A 7,994-nucleotide genomic window follows, 5' to 3' on the forward strand; every position below is an offset into this window, starting at 1 on the left:
CGGGGCGGCGCCATTGACTGAAGTGTCTTTAAGCCATTTCCAAAGGGGGGACTTTGTGCTGTTGAAGCTAGAGAGGTGAGCAGAGTAAGTCTGATTCCCTGTAAGGACTTCTCTGTTGACATCCACCCCTTGGCGCTCATATCATGACCTTATATGCAGTTGCAAGCGCCCTAAAACCTCTACTAAAACGAAAGGAAACATGCAGTATGGTATGTTTTTAATTTTTATGTAAAATCTTGACTAGAATTACTAGAATGTTTCAGACTCCATCTTTCATGTGTGGTTGTGGGTATGACGTGATGGTAAAGAAAGAGAAATGGTGTTAAAAACCCATTTGAAGACAAACCCCCATGCTTAATTTACTATGAAAACAATACGGTGATTCATCGGTTGTGAGGAACAGACTATTAGTTGTATGGCATGAAACTTTCACCCAATGACTGACCCCAATCTCGCCTGAATTGAGGAGTGATGCGGCTCTACTTTTTTGTCTCCGTATGCAGTTAGGTTTGATATCTCTCGCTCGTCCCGCATCAAACTTATAATAGTTGTAGATCTAGAACCAAAGGGGGATGGGAACTACTGAAAAAGCACCTCTCATCCTCCAGGCTAGGTAGGCCTACCCTCTATGTGTAACTTTTTATTCATCATACCATTGCTTACATATGTCTGATCTTGAGTGTCACTTTACGACTCGGTCACATTATTGACAGTGAAATAATAAGATGAAATTTGGTGAGTTTCTGTGAGTATCCCGAGAGTTTTGGCTTTAGACTTTAGAGCTACCATAGTTAGCCTTGCCTCAGGGGCGGCTCGTCGGGCTAAAATGTGGACGTGCACAATTAAGCTATCGCAAGCTGAAAATAGTCAAGGGCATAGTAAACGAGACGGTGTATAAATTTAAGTTTGGGTTCGTGAGGGAGGACCTGTGCTTTTATTTTCATTCTTTTTACTTGTTGCTTTAATTTCTATTAAATTTTTTTGTTAGCTAAACATCAATGTCGTTCATGCTGTATTGGTACTGAACACTCAAGTAATAACTTTCACAACTCCACTACAAACCATTCAAAGGCACAACTCATAGGATGGTCACGTTCACCCCCCTCAGGTTCGCGGTCACAGAGTCACTTAAAATAGCGGCAAGACAGACAATGAACCAATCACAATTTACTTGAGCACTCTGCTGGAGTGCTTCATGGCTCACATAATATTGGCAAAGAATAGCATACGGTCTATGGTGTTTATTTTTAGACTGCCTACTGCGGGCTATGTTTCGGCACTGTTCGGCAGGAGCATATTTGAGATGTGCCGTCTTATTAATATAATTAATGTACCCCTAAACTCGCAACGAGTGTCGTCATCGCTTGGGCTATCCCCAAAAGTGATTTATAGGTCAGATTACACTGTTGAATATCCTATTATGTATAGCTAAAAAAGCGCGTGGACTTAGGCATGGCATAGTAGATGTTTTACAGCGCTATAGACACAGAAATGACAGTTATGGTGCCAGTGACGACTTTGTTTTGATATAATATTTGGCTAGTGTTTGTTTCTGGCTTCTTTTATTTTATTATTGGGGGTGTTTTACGTAATAGAATATTAAAACATTTTGGGCCGCACTGCACGACCGTGCTCTATGGACAAACCGCACCTGCCTAGCCTAAATTAAGGCCTAAATTTAGAACCAGTAAAAGTAGTAAAACTTTTTAATTAAGTCTAAAAAGGAATAAAAGCATGTCAGGTTGATTACGCCTCAGATAATAATAATAATAAATAGCATTTGTATAGCGCATGATATCCCCGCTCAACAGCAGGCTCTATGGGCTTTACACTATATTATTACCCCAGTAGACCATAGAACACTCCGAAACATTCTCAGCTTCCCGGGAAGCATACAGTGCAAGAAGCTGATTAAGCGCTCAAACACTAACAAACTGACAAGATCATTCGCTGTCTATAGCCGGGTACCCATGCCCATCTGGGTGAAGTGAGGAAAATTCGTGTAAAGTGCCTTTCCCAAGGACACAACGTCGGGTCCCTGACGCGATTCGAACCCACGACCTTACGGTTGCGAGTCCGAGATATGTAGATCTTTCTTCATGACTCATGACTGACTGTCACTGGCTGACACAAGCGGATAATTTAGAGAACGCCAAATGTACATCATTGGCCGATATTTAAAGTAACAGCCATCTTGTTTGACATCCTTGAGGGATTTCCATATTGTTGTCAGTCATGGTGGCAACACGACCGCACGACGGCAGCCGAACCGAACAGTGTCAGTAGGCCTACTCTTAGTCTTCTTCTCCTCAATTTACGTAGTGTACAGCATCAGAATTAATCTGGGTGGAAGAAGGGTGCTGCACAATCACAGACAACCGAACCAAACAGTTACTGCAAGTTGAAAAGAAAATACTGTATCTAATTATATGCGAGTCGGCGTCGTGTAATTGTGTTGCCACCATGACTGACAACAAAGTGGGAATACCTCAATCAACTAAATGACGTCAAACAAGATGGCTGTTACTATATATCAGTATAATCAGCCAATGATGTACATCTGACGTTCTCTAAATAGGCCTAGAGTAGGTTGGGGCAAATTCGACCATGGGTCAACTTTGACAGCCTCAACCTAGACTTGGCTTTTGAGAATCATTTGATTCGTTGCACATTTGATTATATCTAAAAATAAAATTTGGGCTCCCTTGGCTTCCACTTGTTTCTACTTTTTTTAAAGTTAGAAATCTCCAGAAAACACCCATCCAATGTCAGCGCTCCGTTGGCGTGTACTTTTCGCTCTTGAAGAAAAAAATAGGTACCTCACCCATCATTTACTTTCTTTTATACATGCTGGTTTTCTTGGTTCAAAATATTCATCAGTTACATGTATAACGAAACTTTGGTATCCTTACGTTCATCTAGAATTAGAAATGTTGATTATAAAATGAATTTACATGATTTATTTAAAATGCTGGGGTGAGATTTTGGTGGGCGGTTGGTGCAAATTCGACATGGCGAAATGGGGCAACTTTAACAGGGGGTGGGCCAATTCATTTAAAGCAGAATCACCTTTAACAAACTATCACATTTCAGTTTAATCTTGTTTGTTTTATGATTCTCTAGTAATGGACACCGAGCGCATTTGTTCTGCCGATTTTCGGCCTCCGTCGCGGGGGTGTTTCGTGGGACGAACTAACGCAATGGTTGTTGTCTTCAACTTGCTCTCACGCCCCTCCTCGTGAATGGATGTGAATGAAACTTGGCAGCCTATCAGATAAGAGGTCAATCTCGTAGTATGCAGATTGACAAGTTTGTACCCATCCAAGAAGGAGTCGAAAACGTTTGCGAAAGTGGTTGATGTGGTTACTTGCTAATTCTCTTTTTTATACATTACTTGCTCAGTGCCTCTAGGTAATTATGACATGATTAAACGTAGAAGGACGCAAACCATTTTTAGGTAAGGCACCCATCTTGTTTGACGTCAGACCAGGATACCCCTCCGATCACGTGACTACATCTATAGCCTACCGCATGGGACCAAAGATGAAAGTGTCTATGTATATTAAAACTCTTGTCCTGCATCTGTGCTGAGATGCGAATCTTATCAGCAACCGATTACGTCGGACGTGCCGGGCAGGCCGCCAGGGTCATTCAGTGTGTACTGTTGGTGTACAGCGCGTGCCGGGAAACGTGTGTTTTCGCCGTGAATACCATGGGAGTGTGTTAATCGATGATGAAACTAACGCTCTATCTTTCATAGCTTTCTATATTATAAAGGGTTACAAACACATGAATAACCCCCTCTCACAAGCTGATAAGACATTAAGAGTAGTTACGCCCATTCTAATAACCTTTCTAGACACTCTTTTGTTATGAATGACCTGAGGTTCGAAACGGGAGAATATACGTCAATTTCCAAACATTTTGCACTCAAATTGTTCTTTGTACCTGCATAAAATGGTATTCAAAACTATCAAACAAGTTTCTTTTTCATCAGGTAGTACAGTATCATTTCATACAAAATCAAGCTCATTTGACAGATTTTGTATAGAAAAATGGAAGTCTTGTTTCCTGACTATCCTTTCAAGTTCCTCATGTCTAAGTGGGTCAATTTCTTCTATAATTTCTTTGGACTAACATCTAGAGAGCAGCTACCAACTCGGCGTGTTTTGAACGAGACGCATGCCTCGATTACGAACCAACGCAGGCGGTTCTAGAAGAAGGCCACAAACGCACACAAATTCAAGCAGACTGACGCACACACACTTGACCTGCGTGAATGGGGATCCGACTCGGGACCCGAATTTCATGTAAGATGATGTGCGGTGCATGTGCCAGGGACTACACTGACGGGACGAAGGTGAGGTGCCGAAATAGGCTTATCGGGCGACACAAACCCGGCCCCCGTAGGACGAGGGTTAAGCTTAATCTACCTAGATCGCTGTCGGAAGTTCTGCTAGCCGAATAGACAGCGCGTCTGTGTTTGAAGTCATGCAATGATTTTATGAGCGGTTCGATCCCGGTACCGGACAGTTTTATTTTTTCTCTTCTCCTCCTCCCCACCGACCAACAGTTTGTCCCATAAATTATAATTTGATGCTTTGTAGTTTTTTGTTTTTTTAAATGTAGATTAATAGATCTACTCTAGTTAAGAAAATGGCAATCCTCACCCGGGGTGAGAATAAAAATACTATCGACCTCTCACCCCGGGTGAGACTTGCCACCGTTGGCTATTCTCACCCGGTGTGAAACAAAACCTGTTTTTCCTAATTTCGGAATACTTTCTATCGGTGTGGATGATCAAATGGATAAAAGCAAAGAAAAAATTACGTTATAGCACAAAAGTAAGCAAATTTGATCGTCTACAAGGATGCTATGGCTTTTTCACTTTTCGAATCGAGCCGAACTACGCGGGTCGCCATTTTGTTTTGCCCGGAAGTTCTCGCAAGGTCTACTCCTCCCCTCTTCTCTCTCTCTGTCTCTTTCTGAATACTGTCTATCGGTGTGGACGATCAAATTGACCAAAACAAAGTTTTAAAATTATGTTAAAACCCAAAAGATAATTTAAGTAAATTAATTCATGGTCGTCTATAAAGATGCTACGGCTATTTAACTTTTCGAATCCAGCCTAACTACTCGGGTCGCCATTTTGTTTTGCCGGGAAGTTCTCGCGCTACTCCTCTCTCTCTCTTTTTCTCTCTCTCCACTGCCCACAGACAAAATTGTACGCTTTTAGGCTAACAGTAGTAATGAAGTAATGGAACGTTTGTTCACGGCACATAATTCTACAATTTTTCTGTTAAGCCGTCATTATTCGGACTCGAGTCCGAATAATATTTTTTCATGGACTCGAGTCCGAATAAAAAAAGTTCATATTCGGACTCGAGTCCGAGAATATGAAAAAATGTTATTCGGACACGGGTCCGGAAAAAAGGAAGCATCTTCGTTCTATAGATCTAACGTTCAGTGCGTCCAATTTTCCGCCTTTTTTTAGTTTCCCCCCACACCATATCTGCCGATCCGACACCCATAATATAGGCCTACATAGACACTTCCATCTTTGGTGCCATGCGGTTGTCTATACTTAGATGTAGTCACGTGATCGGAGGGGTATCCTGGTCTGACGTCAAACAAGACGGGCGCCTTACCTAAAAATAGTTTGCATCATTTCTACTTCTAATCGCATGTGGTGGGAACTACCGAAAAAGCACCCTATTCTCACCCGGAGGTGGCCCTCTAGCTCTAGCCCTCTAGATTAGTAATGTAATGGCTTTTACGAAAGTGGCTATTCTCACCCGCCCGGAAGTTCTCGCAAGATCAACTCCTCCCCTCTTCTCTCTCTCTCTGTCTCTTTCTGAATACTGTCTATCGGTGTGGACGATCAAATTGACCAAAACAAAGTTAAAAAATGATGTTAAAACACAAAAGTAAATTAATTTGGTTGTCTACAAAGATGCTACGGCTATTTAACTTTTCGAATCGAGCCGAACTACACGGGTCGCCATTTTGTTTTGCCCGGAAATTCTTGCGCTACTCCTCTCTCTCTCTCTCTCCACTGCCCACAGACAAAATTGTACGCTTTTACTTTCAGTAGGTTACAGTTGTAATGGAACGTTTGTTCACGGCACAGAATTCTACAATTTTTCTGTTATCACAGTGTAGAATTCTGTGGTTTAGGGTGAACGCAAAATTTGGTGAACGCGCACCGGGTGAGAATAGCCACAAGACTCGCCTGCACTATTCTCACTCCGGGTGAGAATAGAGGTGGCCTCTAGATCTAGATTCTATATATATAGATCTATCTAGATCTAGAGTAGGCCCGCATCACCGCGCTACTGTTTTGGTGCGCAACCCCCGGTCTCCTGCTTTGTTTTGGATAAGAACAGCGAAAACGAGGTCATTTTCTGTGAGCATGCGCAGAATGCAGCTTATTTCACTTTCGTTTTGGAGGTTCCTGTCAACACACGTGATTCTACGGTGTCGGAAAGTTTTGCCCCTTCATATTAATGGTTTTCGTAACCGGTATCGATCAATTTACTAAGCGCTTGAGTAGTCGATTATTTAGCACATCTAGCTAATCTAGCTCTAATGTATCGTAGGATGTATACTAGAATCGATAAATACTATCGCAGGCTGCTTCTTAATGCCCCGGAACGTGTTAGATAGGGTTGCGCACTGAAGAGGACCAAATTTGGGCAGTCCGTTTCGTGCGCAATATCGGCTTTTTTGCTATTTGGCATTGATAGTGTGGCTTCTAGGCCCTTTGTTTGTTTTACTTATTAAGTTATTTCTCTATGACCTGCATTGTGCACTGAAACAGACTGTTTTCCTTCCATTTGGATGCATTATATTGCCATTGGAAGATGATAAGTTAATGTATTCATGTCAAAATTAATTAATATGGAAATATAATCTCCAAAATGTTCAATTTCTTCTTTTCATGTCTTTTTCTTCTTCTTTTTTGCCCTTTTCCTTAAAGAATACTAGTCTAGGTATAGTCTAATTCTTGTTTTCTTCTTTCACTTCCTTGTGTCCACAGCACCTTTCTTTTTCAATTTCTTCTTTTCACGTCTTTTTCTTCTTCTTTTTTGTCCTTTTCCTTCTAAAATACTAGTCTAGGTATAGTCTTATTCTTGTTTTCTTCTTTCCCCTTCTTGTGTCCACAGCACCTTTCTTTTTATCCATTATCAAAACACATACACAAGGTGTAAGGAAATCTCCTGTCAGGGGGCGCACAGCTCCCAAAAAGAACACGCCTAATTGACCTTGGCCTTCCATTATGGTCAGTACAGGAACTTCTTGCAAGGAAAAGAAGACAAAGCAAGGATAGAGAAAGATGAAAAGTGTCAGAAAAGAGCTAGATCTAGATCTAGAGCTGTAAACATGGTACTATTGCGCACCAAACAAGACGATATGTTGCACCAAACCAGAAACCTTGCGCACCAAACCAGACACACGTTACCAAACAAACACCACCACAACATATAGAAATTTTAAACTGCTGTTACAGTAATGCGTAACACCGTATAGAGAGGAAGTTTTTCTAACTTCTGGTGAAAAAATCATGAAGATCGACCTGTAACTTCCAGAGATATCCACAAAAGATCGCTTACTGTATTATATCGCACCACAGGATGTACTCTAGATCGATCTAGTAGTGATGAAGAATGCAGGGGAGGGGGGTAGATCTAATCTAGATATAGATCTAGATCTAGATCTAGAATCTAGATATTAGTGGTGGTCTGCTAAAGTTCAAATAGGCCGAGAAAAGGAGATACTCGGGACCACTCACAAGATCAAGAAGTAAAGTCTAGCCTAGGTTACGATATCCCGATGATACGTTGACACTGGCTGTGCTAAAAAAAACAATAGCTGCTGACCTGACACACCATCACAACATCCGGAATAATACTCAATCCAAAATATGAAACAAAACCTTGACGAAAATCAACCGCTCTCTGTAACGGAACAAAACTTACAATTACGTTGATCTT

At 41.5% G+C, this 7,994-nt stretch overlaps 1 protein-coding gene across 3 annotated transcripts in view; it reads right to left on the reverse strand.

Annotated features, from left to right (window-relative positions):
• The window catches only part of LOC101853097 (trans-Golgi network integral membrane protein 2), a 20,688-nt gene extending 12,737 nt beyond the window's left edge, over window positions 1–7,951 (reverse strand). Inside the window, exon 1 of one of the 3 annotated variants that reach the window (XM_035970426.1) lies at window positions 7,881–7,951. The gene's annotated coding sequence lies outside the window, so the exon portion shown is untranslated. Of the gene's footprint in view, window positions 1–7,792 lie in introns of all 3 variants that reach the window. The other 2 variants (XM_005100968.3, XM_005100969.3) reach the window with 2 other exon arrangements.
• Between the last annotated feature and the right edge of the window lie 43 nt (window positions 7,952–7,994).

The sequence above is a fragment of the Aplysia californica genome, unplaced genomic scaffold (genome assembly GCF_000002075.1).
Source record: "Aplysia californica isolate F4 #8 unplaced genomic scaffold, AplCal3.0 scaffold00266, whole genome shotgun sequence".
NCBI classification, from domain to species: domain Eukaryota; kingdom Metazoa; phylum Mollusca; class Gastropoda; order Aplysiida; family Aplysiidae; genus Aplysia; species Aplysia californica.